Below are 16,187 nucleotides of genomic sequence, written 5' to 3'. Positions count from 1 at the left end.
GGCTATCCTAGGATGACTTATTAGAAGAATGCTGCCACAATCTGTAGTTTCTCCATAATGGACATTGGTCATCCCATGTTTTCAGAAGGGTGTCTGGTTCAAAGGGCCACTCTTCAAGAGTACACGGGGGAAAAAATCAAGTATATTCTCAGTAGTACTGGGTTTGTGATTGAGAGGTCTTAGAACTAACTATATCATCTAAGTTGAGATGGAAGGACTACAGAATGCTTAACTTGGAAAAAAATACTCCGTGAGGTTAGTGTCATTAGTGAGTTTCTACGGTAATACTAAGTCCCACACAGGGTTTGAAGGGTTTCCTAGGACGTGAGACTTTCAAGTGGTAAAACCAAGACAGTTTGGGACAAGCCAGGATGATTGGTTACCCTACACTATGCTTCAGCCACACTTATCTGCTATCTATTCAGCAAACAGTTAAACCTGTTCTTGCCCTAGAGTCTTAGCACTTGCTGTTCCCTCTCCCTGGAACTCTCTTCACTAAATTTTCACATAGTTCCTTTGTGTCCTTTTGTTTATTTTATTTTTTTATTTTTGCTGTGCTGGGTCTTCGTTTCTGTGCGAGGGCTTTCTCTAGTTGCGGCGAGCGGGGGCCACTCCTCATCGCAGTGCGCGGGCCTCTCACTGTCGTGGCCTCTCCCGTTGTGGAGCACAGGCTCCGGATGCGCAAGCTCAGCGGCCATGGCTCACGGGCCCAGCCGCTCCGCGGCATGTGGGATCTTCCGGGACCGGGGCACGAACCCGTGTCCCCTGCATCGGCAAGCGGACTCTCAACCACTGCGCCACCAGATAAGCCCCCTGGCAAGAGTTCTTTAGACCCAACCAGGTTGTCAATTACTTGCCACGCAGTCTTAATTTGGATGTTTGGTGGTCGTCTGGGTGGATGTTTTCAAGCCCAAAGAGACAGAGCAATAGGAGAATGAGAAAGACTAAGTGGGAAAAGCCTTGGCCTCAGTGCGCTTCTTCACGGCCAGAGAACTGGTCTCTGCCAGATCCTGCAGGTGACGTCAGGTGCCACTTAACGGGCTACTTGAATCTCCATGGCTCAGGATAAGTCCCAGCCACCCTTCAGATGGGAGCCATAGCCCAATAGGCGGATCGAGATTATGGCCTTTGAGGCCCCACACTGGGTGCCAGAAAAGATGTTGCAGGAAAGAGAGTGGGGTGCCAGAGGATGGTCACATCCCAAGTCATGTCTGAGTCCCTGGGATGGCCGCCAAGTGTGGGTTCTTGGCTTTGTGCAGGCAAGAATTCAAGAGCAAGACATAGTAAAGTGAAAGAAGGTTTATTCAGGGAGATACACGCTCCATAGACAGAGTGTGGGCCATCTTGGAAGGCAAGAGCCTTTGTGTCCTTTTGATCTCAACTCAAACATTACCTTCCTTGAAAGCTAACATTTATTGTATAATAACAATCTTGTTCCAGCACTCTCTTTCATATCACTCTGTTTCTTTCATAACAGTTATTACTATATCAATTGCTTTATTTGCTACTTCTTGTTCTCACTATCATCCCAAAAGAGTATAAGTCAAATAAGAAGGTAAGCCTTGTCTCTTTTTGTTCATTGTTGTATCCTCAGCAACTTTAACAGAACTGGACACATGGTATGAACTCAATAAATATTTGTTGAATGGACAAATGAATGATTCTGCCTGACTATAAAGCCTATATTGAATTCTCTCATAGACACACCAAAAAGCTCGGAGAAAAATATCCACAAGATAAATAAAATCCAGGTACTTAGTAAACTTTCAGATTAGGCCACACAGATCAGGACACTATAGGGATGGGTCTAGTAGAATCTGACTACAAGGCAAGAAAGCTGCTGTCAATTAGGCCTTATGAGATTGCTACGTAAGTACTGTCTACACCCAGGAGATCTGAGTCTGGGCTGTTTGCATGTTGTGTGCTGTGCTCTTGAAGTGGAAAAGGTCTATTTTCACCTTAAATCCATGATTCTCTGCCTCTGGTCAAACTATCATCAGAGCCTTTAAGAAATTTGAAATTAAAAGATTGAGAGAAAAGATATCTATGGTCTCATAGCCAACTTCCCTCTTGGAAATATTGGCTATAGACTTTCTTTCTATTATGAACTCCCAGATGATATGGTTATTTTCTCCCAAGACTCTGGTCCATTCCATCATAATTAAGTCCACAGCATCATTTCCCCTCAATGCTTCTTTAACCTTCTGAGAAATGAAATTGTCAGCAAGGCAAATACCAAATTTATAAGATGCCTTGCTTTTACCAGACTGAGACTTCCATCAAATGCCTGGACAGCTGAAGCTTTCCATTCCTACTGTAGTTTGCCTCTATGCCAGTTCTGTAATCTTCATTAGGGAAGCATCAACCATGTCCTCCATGAAATATTTCCTTGATGGCACTGCAATTTCTTTCAATTTGTACGCTACTACAAATGTTCATCATCTTATTCTCCTTCACATTTTGTGAGTTTCCACATAGGTTTAATATTTTTTTTTATATATGGGTGTGAGAAGGTCCCTAGGATAGAATCACACAGAAAATTCTTGAGGAATGGGTATCTCACATAAGCAGAACCTTACCATCAACCCTCTGTGGAAGGAGTGACCCACAAAAGCCTGATATGAAGTGACTATCTGGGTGAAAGTTCTCCTTTTCTGTTGTCTTTCTACAGAGCACTGCTCTGTCAATCGATACATTTTTTTGCACCAAGAAATTGACAAGTAAAAACTTCAGGAAAAAAATTGTTCAGGGTCAGATAGCCAAAAACAGATAGTATGATTAAATGCAATATAAAAATACCTGAATGGAAAAATCCACTTAGTGAAAGTGACATCAAGAGCTTTTATTTCAGCAAACATCTTTCAAGAGTTTCCTCTGTGCAAGGTAGAGTTCCAAAGAAAACGGAGATGACTCAGATATGGTCGCTAAATCAAGGAGCTCACAGCTTCCAAAATGTACACTCAGACTTACTTCCATTATACAGGGTCAAAAGTCCCTCAAGTTAAAAACAAAACTAAATAAAAATTGAACTCACAATCATACTTGGGAGAGAATTGGATTGACAAACATAGCATATCTTTGGAAGACCCAGTAAACACAAAATTAAGTTATACAATCATACTATGATGTACATTTTAATCCCCAAAATTCCTCAATATAAATTCTTAATAGCACTACCTGAACATTTAACTTGCTATCAGAAGAGAAAGTAAATGAAGAACTGCCCAAACAGAAGAAAGCTTCTCCTTGAGGAAAACCAGCCCTGGTTCCCGACCACCACCATATTTACTGACCAGAATCATTGCTATAGGGAACAGCCACTGAAATGCTCATTAACCAAGTTAGGAGGAAAGTGAACATTATTTTAATGAGCTAAATATAGCAGATGTCTCCTCCTCCTTATTTGTTTTCTCTCTCCCTATTTGCATTAGGCAACTTAATTACAAAGCAGGGATATCTCCTAAATCCCCAAAGTGGAAACTGTTCTTCAAGTCTGAGGTTATAAGTTCTTAAACCCACCACAAGATTATCCAAATTTCCAAAGTTCCTTCTTGCATTTGAAGTGTGGCTTCTTTTAATACTACCTAAATATTTTTGGTCTGTAAGTAGACTATACACTTTTGGCAAACACCAATACTTTAAAAATATCTCAATGTATTCAGAAAGGATATCTCCTCAATTTATTTTTCTGTGGCTGGGAACAAAGTAACAGAATTTTGGACACCTCTAGAAGAAATATCATTCTAATATTTGCACAGGCAAAGAAAAACTGCATGTCGTGAACTGGCAACTATATTATTATTATAAGGCTAGAAAATGAATTTTTTTATTGTTTTTTAGACACCAACCTTTCATGGTAGCCTTATTACAAGCCAACTCTGTGTAAATAAAAGAAAAAGATATTTAACAAGTAGAAATAAATGTGCATGATTCACCAGCACAGTTAACTCAAGATTTTCCAACCTTATAACCACAACCGATAGGAAGATTTATCACCACAGCTGCCTGTGTTAAACCTCTTTTCCTTGCAGTTGAAGGAATCAAATTTCTTCTTGGAGATTAGTCATTTGTGGGGGTGTCGCCAACTGCAAAATGCTTCTGTTATGAATGAGGTGCACTTCTCTGTTACTGTCCTCCAGCCCTAAGTCAGTGAATAATTTTCATCTCTTTATATGTCTTTTCCCACCTACCATCAGGAACAAATTTTAATGACTTACACAGTCAACCTTTCTTTAGTTGTTACTCAAACTGAAAACTTCAGATGGTATTGTTTCTGGTAACATGATAACCTTACAAGGAAAGGTAGGATGAAATAACATTTCGGCACATGTTTACAAGGATGAAATCTAAGCTGAAGGAAAGGTCTATGTGGGGTGTCAAAGTGGGAAGGGAGCTAAAGTTTCTTGGGTGGTATAACTGTGCCAGGCACTGTGTTAGGTTCTTTATAGAAATAATCTCATCTAATTCTTGGAACAGTCCTGCCAGAAGCTAGGTGATATTCCCATTTCGCGTATGAGAAAACTGAATTTCTCAAGATTATGCAGCTTGTTAGTGGCTGAACCAGAATTTAGACTTTGATCCAGCTGACTCCCTTGCTTTTGCTCTGTATTTCAACATTCTGCCTATTGAGCATGAAGAATTACCTAATTATATGCAGCACTAATATAACTATACAATAAGGAGAGATTTGATTCTGTGTCTAAATAAGAAATCTTTTTTTAACATCTTTATTGGAGAATAATTGCTTTACAATGTGTTAGTTTCTGCTTTATAACAAAGTGAATCAGCTATACATATACATATATCCCCATATCTCTTCCCTCTTGCGTCTCCCTCCCTCCCACCCTCCCTATCCCACCCCTCTAGGTGGTCACAAAGCACCGAGCTGATCTCCCTGTGCTATGCGGCTGCTTCCCACTAGCTATTTTATATTTGGTAGTGTATATATGTCCATGCCACTTAAAACCAAAGGAGTCTTCAATGGGTCATCTGTTTTACTCCCTACTGAAAGCATATAAAACTGACAGGGCTCTGTCTTTTCCTTTCTTTTATTTTTAAACACTTCTGGAAACATGCATTCCAAAATTTGCCTTGTCCCTCTTCACAATTTCTGGTAACTGTTGTCTTCATGAAATCCTTTTATCTAATAAGATTTTCCCATCACCCTTTAAGCTCTTGTTTGGAACTATATGGAGATGGGAGGATCTGCACATAGTAAGTTTCTGTCATTTGAAAATGGATGTCAGAACAATTAAACAGAGTGAGATTTCAATAAATCCACCAGTTGCTTGGTTTATTTCATGTCATTTTGGCTAGTGATGTTTTTCCATTGAATTGACTGATAGCTTTAGCTACATATACACTGTCTAATTTAACATGCATAGGTGGTTTTAATATGACATATAAGAACAACAACCAAAAAAAAAAAAAGGTTGAAAAGCAAAGAAGTATTTGAAGTATTTCAAGCATTCACAACTGGATCATTGAGCTTAAACTTAAAACTTATTACTTGCTGAGTAATATTCCAAGTAATAATTTTCAAGTTTAAGCTCAATGATCCAGTTGTAAAAAAAAATTATTACTTGCTAATTAATGAACCAGCTTAAATAAAGTCGACTATAAACGAGCATTTTAGGTGGGGAGATGTAGCATATTTGCCTCTTTTTTTTTGGTCAAGAATAAAGTCAATCATCTAGCTACGCCCCTTTATGAGAGTAATAATTCTGTTTAACCCACTGTTAATGATTGTCTTACTTAATCAAATATAAGTATCTAACAGTCCGAACAACTTAATAAGCCTTTCCTGATATACGGTTCTACAAGACAGGAAAGCAAAGAGAAAACCTATATTTCCACCATTGGATACTTGAACAGCTGAGTCTAACCCAGTAAAACAAATGACACACAATAATCAGAGCTGCAGAACAGGAACTCTTAACAGGCTATTGAGATGCTACTCTTCTTATTTTCCTCATGTAGGTGACATTATGTTTTGTCTTCTTTCCTAGTACTTGAGACAATTAAATGGGCAGTCTAAAGAGAGGCAATGCCTCTGAGGGGACTGAATTCATCCTTGTTGGATTTTCCCGACAGCCTCAAATCCAGGCTGCCTTCTTCTTAGGACTGCTGTTTTTCCAGCTGGTCACAATGTTTGGGAACAACCTATTGTTGTTGTAGTGAGATGGGATTCTCGACTTCATACCCCTATGTATTTTCTTCTCAGTAATTTATCCTTCCTTGATATCTGTTACTCCACTAGCTCGGAGCCATATATGTTGGCCCAGTGCTTCAGGGACTTCTGCAACATTTCCTATACCAGCTGTTATGCCCAGATGACCACATCCCTCTTTCTGGGGATGACAGTGTCTCCTTGCTATCATGGCTTACGGCAGGTTTGTTGCAATCTCCAATCCCCCCGCGTTACACCATCATTATGAACAACCGGGTTTGCATACAGTTGGCCTTGGAAACCTGGGCCAGTGCCTTCTTAGTAGCAGTCACACCAATCATTGCAATCCCTGCTCATTATTGTGGGCATAATACCATCAACCATTTTACCTGTGAGATTCAGGCCCTGCTGAAGCTTGTCTGCTCAGACACCCCTGTCAGTCTAATTCTGGGTCTGGTTATCAGTGTGTTCACACTGCCTCTGCCATTCAACTTCATCCTCATTTCCTACTTTTGCACTGTTGTTGCCATGCTGAAGATCCGTTCTGCGGAGGCCAGACTTAACACCTTCTCCACTTGTGGATCCCATGTAACTGTGGTCACTGTATTTTATGGGACAGTCATCTAAATGTACCTGAAACCTCAGTCAAAGGAATATCAGGAAGAAGACAAAGTCATTTCAATATTTTATGAAGCAGTTACCCCCATGTTAAATCCCCTCATTTATACTCTGAGAAATAAGGATGTAAAAGGTGCACTTAGGAAGTTAGCCAAAGGAAATGAAAAATCCTAATGGCTCTCTTTATAAGCCTCTCCAATGTGCAAGAATAAAAATGAAAACTCAGCCCATAAAATTTCAATTTATGTTTTTAAAAACAAACAACAACAACGAAAATCTTAGCGAGCATTCTTTCCGTGGTCATCACTAGGCACTCATCAAGTCTACCGTGAATGTTAACATTTTGTCAAGCCATATTAAGAGCTAAAGCCATGAATGTGTGCAAAATAGTTCACAAAGAGAATAATAGTAGTAGGTAGGCAAAGGTGACTGCTACAGCCATAGTAGCCCATCAGGAAGAAGTTTCTCTTCTGGGATATAAACCACAAGATTTTTGCAACCAAACATCTTTGTATTTGCCACACAAGATAGATAGAATTCATATATAGGACAGTGGTTATGCAACCATAATATAGCATTTGCTCCTCACATCACATTTTATAGATGTCTGACCCAATTTTGAACCTAATAGACAAATGACCTCTCACTTCCCACATTTAGGTGATAATATCTCATGCCAAGAAATATCTTTTGTTTGTAAAACACTTTATCATTTAAAACGTGTTTTTAAATAAATTATTCTAGTTTATACTTATAATTTCTTATTTTAAAATAGTTTGCATATTATACATATTAATAAATATTTTCTCAACCAACATTTGTTTCTGAAAACATTAAATTTCCATCATATCAATTTCTTTCTTTTTTTTTTTTGCGGTACGCAGGCCCCTCACTGTTGCGGCCTCTCGCGTTGCAGAGCACAGGCCCCGGACGCACAGGCTCAGCGGCCATGGCTCACGGGCCTAGCCGCTCCGTGGCATGTGGGATCTTCCCGGACCGGGGCACAAACCCGTGTCGCCTGCATCGGCAGGCGGACTCTCAACCACTGCGCCACCAGGGAAGCCCCAATTTCCTATAAAAATGTCTAAACTGAAATTGTTATTCTTTTGCCTTCTTCTATTTCTCTGCCTTCTTTTCCATGGTGTGCTTTAGTGACCCTCTGGCCATTTCTACTCCCACTTCTCATACACATTCATGAGCTTCAGCATTTCTGCTCTACTCAAAAGTGTTCATGGCCAAGATTGTGATTATTTTTCTCCTTTTTCCCAATTTAATAAGATGCCATATGCAGTTTCTATCATTGTCAAGCAACATTTATTTTACACTTTGTATTATGGTAACTTGATTCTTTTTCTCATCTTAAGTTGGTTGACTCCAGAAACCTTCTGCCATAGCACATTCAGAAGGTAGTTATGTCTTGCTTCTAAAATTTCCTTTATTCCCAGAGCCTTCTCTTGGGTAGACGACTATCTGGTCACAATATTTTCTATCCTTAGCCTTTTTCTTCACTTTCTAAAGGTTGATTATTCTGAAGGTATATTATCTGACAAATTATATATATACATATATTTATATATATTATGTGTAATATATAAAAATATATATTATTTATATAAATTAATTAATAGTAAATTAAATATTTAATAAAAAATAAAATAAATTTAAAGTAAATATATAAATTATATAAAATATATTATAAAGGTATAATATAATGTAATTATATTCCACACTGCACTTTGTTGGTGGTTCCATGAATATAATTGAAGCTATTTGGATTGTGGGCAATGGATTCAGAAAGCTTTGATTCAAATTTAAGCTCCACTATTTATTAGCTATGGCATCTTTGGCAAATAACTGCTCTGTGTTCCCCACCCATAAAATAAAGACAAAATAAAGTTCCCCACCCATAAAATAAAGATAATAATAGTACCCTTCTTATTGTGCCATTGGAAAATGAAATTGATAGTCTATTTAAAGTTCTTAGAGCAGTTCCTAGCACATAGTAAGCGTTCAATAAATGTAGATATTATTGCTATTTTCTAAAAGCTTCCAAATACTCCTAGTCTTTGTTTTCTAAAATCAATTTCATTTATGCATCATTTTCTCCAGGGTGTGCAATGAGGAGCCTCACCAGCCCATTCTCTAATTTTAGAAACACAGTAATATCATATTTCCCTTTGGCTCTCACTTTTATGGCTTTACTCTTAATCTGGTTGACTCCTATTCCAGTTCCTCTGACCTATGCTTGATATATTTTAAGTAGAGACAGCCTCAAACTTAGGAATGAGTTATGTCCAAAAGTTAACTCATAAGTCATCAGCTTGGAACTCTGAGCACGTTTTCCCCACTGAGACAGGATAGCAACATTCCAAGGGCAGTTCACCAACACCTATTTAGGTCATCATTCTATCACTAATAATACTAAAGGCCTTAGGAGAATTTTCTAAAGTATGTTTATTGGAGGATAGGTTTTGAGTCCCCATTTGGATTCTAAAAGCACAGGCACTGTAAGATGGCATTAATGATCAAAAAAAAAATCTGCCATGAGGATCTGTGTAACCACTCTCATGACCTGCAGGGTGTATGAGGAAATCTCCACAAGATGTAAGAGTGAGACTCAGGGAGCTTTTCTAGAGACTAAAAATGTAGTAACTTGCTTCTATGTATGGGTCATGCACAATTCAGAGGACTGCTTTTTATGTTAGTGCTGGTGTTGAATGACTTGCTAACAGAAGGCCTGGGGTCATTCATTCCATAAAGATTTAAAAAGTGGCTACCGTATGTTAGGAATACAATCCAGGTAAGTCATTTTCTTGCCTTTGAGAGGCTCACATTTGAGTTGGGGAGTAAATAAGCATAGTGAAGTGCTACAGATACTGCAATCCGTATTTGTACAAGTTACAGAGACCAGTTCTAACTTGGCAGTCAGGAAATATTTAATAGAAGAGATGACACTTTTAGTAGAGTCTTGAGAGAGGAATAGTTTGCCAGTTGGATAAAGAAGGACCATTTTAGTGGATGCAATGTGAACAAGTACAGAGGTATAAAACCCAGTTTGCTGTACTTCCAGATACTGCCAATTCAATTCCCACAGCAGAGGGTGTGGGAAGTGTTTTAGCAAAATATAAAACTTGAAAAGAAAGCAGAAGGCCAAATTATGGGAAGATTGCTATGCTGTATTAAGGAGCTTGCACTTTATTTATTCTATAGGTTAACAAACTACAGCCTAAAAGGCCAAAGCCAGCTGTTGGCTTGTATAGCCCATGAGCTAAGAATGGTTTTCAAATTTTTAATGGGAAGACTATTGACAAAGACTGTGCGTGGCCTGTGAAGGCTAAAACATTTAGTGTCTGACCTTTTACAGAAAAAATTTTTCTGAGCCCTGCTATAAGTGGTGGGTAACTACTGAAAATTTTGGGCAGATCAGTAGCATGTTCAGAATTGGGGGTTTTTTGTTTGTTTGTTTTGCGGTATGCAGGCCTCTCACTGTTGTGACCTCTCCCGTTGCGGAGCACAGGCTCCGGACGTGCAGGCTCAGCGGCCACGGCTCACGGGCCCAGCCACTCCGCGGCATGTAGGATCTTCCCGGACCGGGGCACGAACCCGTGTCCCCTGCACCGGCAGGCGGGCTCTCAACCACATTTACACAGCAAATGTGTAAAATTGATTGAAGAGATAGCAGATTGGACATAGGGCCAATTAGGAGGCTAGGCTGTTAACAATAATCTGAGACCTGATGCAGACCCAAACTAAGGCTGTAGCAATACGGATTTGGAAGAAACTTGGGTCATTAGAGTAAACCTTCCTTTTTCGTTTTTACATGCAATTTCATTCACATTCAACATTCATTTTCTCAGAAGCAAGATCTTTAGCACAAATATAATAAGGGGCCTTGGGGTTGGGTGATCTCATCCACAACATCATTCATTTCTTTCCTAACATTCCGTGAGCACAGAGAAATATGAAGAGAGCAGGGTTCAAAGTCACTTAGTTGTGTGTTTTACTCATATATTACAGCCCTTTCTCTGACCCAGAATAGCTTTGTAAGGCATATAAAATTGCATTTTGTTCAAACAAAATGTGTTTATTTAAAGATAATAAATATCCTCTGGCTTCTCATATGATCTCTGAAGTTCACTGATCACCTGTCGCTCGTTTAGACGTAGTGTTGCATCTCATGCATTATGAATAGTGCCACCATGAGCCTTAATAAAAAGATTTCTAAAAATAGTGTTTAGTAATGTCAGTGACTCCCAGTTTCTTTTTCTTTGCTCAAAGGCAATTAACCCTCCTTGTTTTATCATATTGGTTGTTTCTTTCGTATCCCATGTACCACAGAAACCACAGATATAATCATTTTGTAATATATACATATATAAAATCACTATGCTGTACACCTTAAACTTACACAAGGTTACATGTCAGTTGTATCTCAATAAAGATGGGGGAGGAAAGAAAGAAACCCACAAATAAATACTTGCTCAGCCCATGCAAATAAAAGTCCTAGAATAATAATATCTAAATTTTGTTCAAGATATGTTCACAAATATTGTTTCATTTGAGCTTCACAACAGTGTGAAGTCACTTTACAGATGAGAAATTCAAGGATCTGGAAGCTGGGAAGATTTGCCTAAGGTAAAGTAGGACTAAAACCCATCTCTAACCCCAAAGCTTGTAGATTTTCCATTGTGCTGCATCCATAAGGCAGCAGATTCATGTTTTCTCATCAACAACTTGTTCATGATGCTCACTCACACTTGAGCTGTGAAGTCTGTTGCTGAGTCACTCTTTCATTTGTTGCTTGTTTTTTCATACCCCCATATTAGGCTATATCCTTTCCTGCATTAGAAATCCATAAAGGACTCTCATAACTGACTTAAAGTCACCTTAACCTACCTGTCTATAACCTCTCAAGCACGTGGCAACCTTCTTCTCTTCATGCACATGAGAAAATGCCAGTAGACTTGCTTGCCTTTGCTTCTTCCTTGTATTACCCAGACTTTCTGTCTATTGCACATATTTATCACTTGCTCTTTGATTTTCCCTATTTCTGTTCTAATTTCTTTATTTTTTTTCTGTGCTCTACATTAGTTTGTTCTAAAATTCAAAATACCTATTTTTCTCTTCAAAGCATTTGGCTTCATTTCTTTCCTTGAGAGCTTTCTTCAAATTATTTTTTCATCTGTATCAATCCTTTCTGACAGCTTGAAATGAAAGCTGGGCTTCTCTCCCCTTGACCGTTCCTCATCATTTTCAATGCCTTCTCTTACTTATATGAATTTGCTCATCCTCCATTTACCTCTGCCAAATTTCCGAGCTTTTAAGAAATTAATTTAGGCTATTACCTTTGCACGATCAGAAAAAGTGCTATCTTTCATTTTATATGTCGGATCTCTACTGTCTCTTGCATATAAATCCGGTCAACCCTACTGGATCACTTCCCTTTTATGTAAGCATATTGCAAAGTGTTAGCATACGCTTCCAAATAATCTCTCAAGTTACATTTTTGCACACAATTTTCTAAGTATTCGGCTTCACTGGTCAATTTCCAATTATCTCTGGCCCTTTTCCCTTTTCTGAGATGTAATTGAAATGTCCCTCCATTCCAAAACCACTCTACTTTATGAAGAATGAAGAAAGGGCACCACATCCTTAATTTACAAATCCAAGCTCTTCTTCTCCTTAATTGACATCCTTGATCATGCCCTCCAATTCAGATCTCCTATCTTTCAAACATTTGCATGGTGATATTTTACCAAAAATCTTCCTCTCTGTTGTAGTCTCTTTCTCCTTTTCAATAACAAGAACATCAAACAAAGCCATGTCATGTGAATAATGGATGTGTACTATAAGCAAACAACAGTATGCTATGGATATAAAGTAAATAGATAAATTATCTATGGGTAAGAAGAAATGTAGTATATGTCTTTAACATTGAAGAATTTGAGCTGGGTTTAGAAGCATGGATAGCATTTAATGGTATGGGATATGATCATATTCCAAATGGCAGGGAAAAAATGCACGCAAGTGTAAATAGGGCGTATCATGTCATAGGGTGTATTTTCAGAATGGCTAGTTCCTGTTGGCTGAAGGATGGGCTGCAAGAGTCATAAATCAGGAAAGGTAAGGTGGGCGTATGCTGTAGAGCATATTGTTGACCTACAAAGTTTATCTTTTATTCTATAGGAAAGAGTAAGCCATTGGAAGTTTAAAAAGGAGTAACAAAGTAGACTCTCAAATCTTTACCAAAAGAGTGAATGAGTGAATCAAAGATAAATCCAAAATGTTTTATTTGGATGAGTAGGAAGAGAGCAATGCTGTTAACAAAGGAAAGAAGGAAGGGGAGCTGCTGGCTTTGGTCAAAGGGAAATGGACTCAGCTTTGGATATAAGTGAACATAAGGTGCTTGAAAGCCATCCAAATCAAGTTATTCATCAAAAACATGGATATGAAGGTTTGTTGAACATAAAGATTGAAATTCTACCACATAGAAAGAATAGTTAAAATTATAGGGGTGAGTGAAATCACCATGCCTAAAGTCAGAGAAAAGGTCAGAAGGAGTTTCCGTGGAGAATACCCACAGGGGTAGGAAGAGAAAGATAGGAGGTTAAGGAGAAAAAGCTTTGTATGGGAGTTAGAAGAAGAATCCAGAGACTGAAATATTATTGAAGCCAAAGGAATATAGAATTTAAAGGAAGGGGGTGATTAACAATGCTGAATGTTTCAGAGATACAGATGAAAATGTGTTCTAAGAAGCATTAGATTTGGCAATTAGGAAGTGATCGGAAACCTTCAAATAAGGTATTTCAGTAGACAGGATGGTGCAGAAGCTAGACGGTGGGGGAGAAGTGAGAAAGTAGAGGCAGCAATTGTAGACTACTCTTTAGTGAAGTTTGGTGATAAAGGGAAGGTAAGAAATGAGATAGCTCATGAATTTATCAGGATTAAGGGATGAGTGATCTTAAAATTGGAGAATCCTCTGTATGATTGTAAGCATAAGGAATGGAGTTTGGTACAAATTGGGATATATATATACATATTTATATATTTATATAGTAAAATTGGTAGCATGGAACATGAGGATAACTACTAAAGCAAGACCCTGAAAAATCAAGAGGAAGTGAAATCAGTTAACCATGTATATGTTAGCTCTGACAAGAAGGCAGGTGGGAGCTTCTTTCTTAGAGGCAGAAAAAAGTATAGTTTCGGATATAGGAAAGAGTTAAAATTGAAAGGAGAGAAAGGAGCAAACAGATATTATTCCTCTTTGATCAATCTAAATTTCTATTACCCATTTCTTTATTCCTTGTACTTCTGTGTCTTGAAGTCCATCTTCAGGAAATCTGTAGTATTTATTTTCTTGTGTATGTCTCTATGGTCCTTCTTTCCCCACTCTGTAGATGTTTTATGTAGCAACTCCACATTGTCTTTTTCCTTCAGTTTACCCCAGATTTTTTGCTGCACTTTCATTTTACTCTTTTCCTTTACTCCTTTCTCTACCCCTCCTAACATCCATTTTTATTCCTCCCTTCAACATAAACCTATCATCCACACATATTAGTCCCTGAATCTCTCTTTTTCATACAGACCTTTCCTGACTTGTGAAGACTATAGCTAGTGATTACTACATATTTCAAGAGGTTGAACTGTGATAAAAAGTGATAGCCAGAGAAGGGATAGCATAGTGGGGAAAAAAAAACTTGAACATGCTTACAGGATAAGGGAAAAGAGTCAGTAGAAAAGGGAAGTGAGGTGTTAATACAAAACAAAGTAAATTATTTTATTCTACAGCAAATAAAAGGAAATGGAATCCAGAGCACAGGTAGAAGAATTTTTCTTAGGCATAATGAGGATTCTTTTCCACCAAGGCAGGAGGGAAGGAGTCAGTGATGAATCAAACATATACCTGTTTGTAGGAGGAGGGGACAGGAAGTGTAAGAATTCTAACCTGATGACTTCTATTTTTTGGAGTATTAGAGAAGTCAGGTACTGAGAGTGAAGATAGAAATGATGAAGGAGAAGATAAGGAGAGGCTCATGGAGGTTCCAGTAAGCTATTGTGAGAAATGGAGAAGAGAGCAGTCTAGGAAAACATCACATTATCATGACATGGAGGGTCAACGAGAGCTTAAAAGCCATAAATATGTAGAAGCATAAATTCACAAAGGTGTGAGATCTTGTCTTGGCAATATTTAGCAGTCTACATGTAGTAAAAGATGGCCTGAATAAGGCCTATGTGTAGGAAAAGAGTTTAATTAATTCACGTGAAATTGAGATAGGGATGAATTCCAATGTCCCAAGAGAGTATGCTGTGCTTGAAAAACTATAGGAGTTTGTTATGGCTGAAAGCATAGTAACTGAGGCTGAAAAAGTTAATCAGGGACCTAAGAGTTGATGTTCTCACATTCCTTTGGCAATGGAGATCCATTGAAGGGTTTTGAGCATGAGAATGATTTGATCACATTTGTGTTTTGAAAACCTCTCTAGGGAATATCTGCGGAGGATGGATTGGGAAGAGATATTGGAGGCATAGGCGCCATTTAAGGAGTTTTTTCAATAATATAGATGAGAGGACCTACCCAAGGTGGGCACAGAGTGGAGGAAATGGATTAGAGAGAACTACAGAGACATTTGGTTGAGGATAGATTTGAGAAAACTTGGTGACTAAATGGGATTTTAGTTTATTTGAATCGTTGTATTTCTTCCTAAAGATCCTTCTTCATTACTCCACTCTGTAGCTGATAGCTATAAGCGATCCTTCCTCTGACTGAGGCCAAGAGAAAAAAAAAAGCTTAGGACTAAATGCATCTGAAGCTTATAGTGTATTCTTGAAACTTGAGCAGTCTAATGAAAAAAGCATGGACTTTGGAGTCAGACAGTCCTGGGCTCTAAACCTAGCTCTGCCACTTAATATCTGCATGATTTTGCATAGTTAGCTTCACTGAGCCTTAGTTTCTTACTGTATAAAATGAGGATCATACCTATTTTCCAAAGTTGTAATATTTAAAATGAAATACTGAAAAAATGTATAGAAGGTAGGTGGTTTGAATACTTCCTGGTACATAGTAAGTGTTCAATAAATGGTGGCTAGTTCTGTTTTCATTGTTTCTGATATTATTAGTATCTTTGTTATTGCTTCAATATTCATGTAGTCCTTTTGCCAGGTTCTGCTGTCCCCTCCAGGGCTAGTTTCATATGTCACAAGCTACTCCTGCCTTCTTTACACTGAAGTCATACATACCTTATACATACATACATTCATACATTATAGATAGGTGACTCCTCAAATATATCTAAATAAGCCATTGTGCTTTAAGTACCCTACGTGCTTCAGGTCACATGGTTTGGAGGACCCTCCCCTCTTCTTGTCCACCAATGAGTCAGCTGGTACCCGGTTCACA

At 38.3% G+C, this 16,187-nt stretch overlaps 1 pseudogene; it reads left to right on the top strand.

Annotated features, from left to right (window-relative positions):
- Positions 1–5,949: 5,949 nt before the first annotated feature.
- LOC149744175 (olfactory receptor 13H1-like) lies at positions 5,950–7,094 on the top strand (annotated as a pseudogene).
- The last annotated feature ends 9,093 nt before the right edge of the window (positions 7,095–16,187 follow it).

Source organism: Delphinapterus leucas, chromosome X (assembly GCF_059928025.1).
Source record: "Delphinapterus leucas isolate spDelLeu-1000000601 "Yukka" chromosome X, BTC_Dleu_Yukka2, whole genome shotgun sequence".
In the NCBI taxonomy this organism is placed as follows: domain Eukaryota; kingdom Metazoa; phylum Chordata; class Mammalia; order Artiodactyla; family Monodontidae; genus Delphinapterus; species Delphinapterus leucas.
The sequence above is the reverse complement of the archived record's forward strand: the minus strand, read 5'-3'. Positions and strand labels throughout refer to the sequence as shown.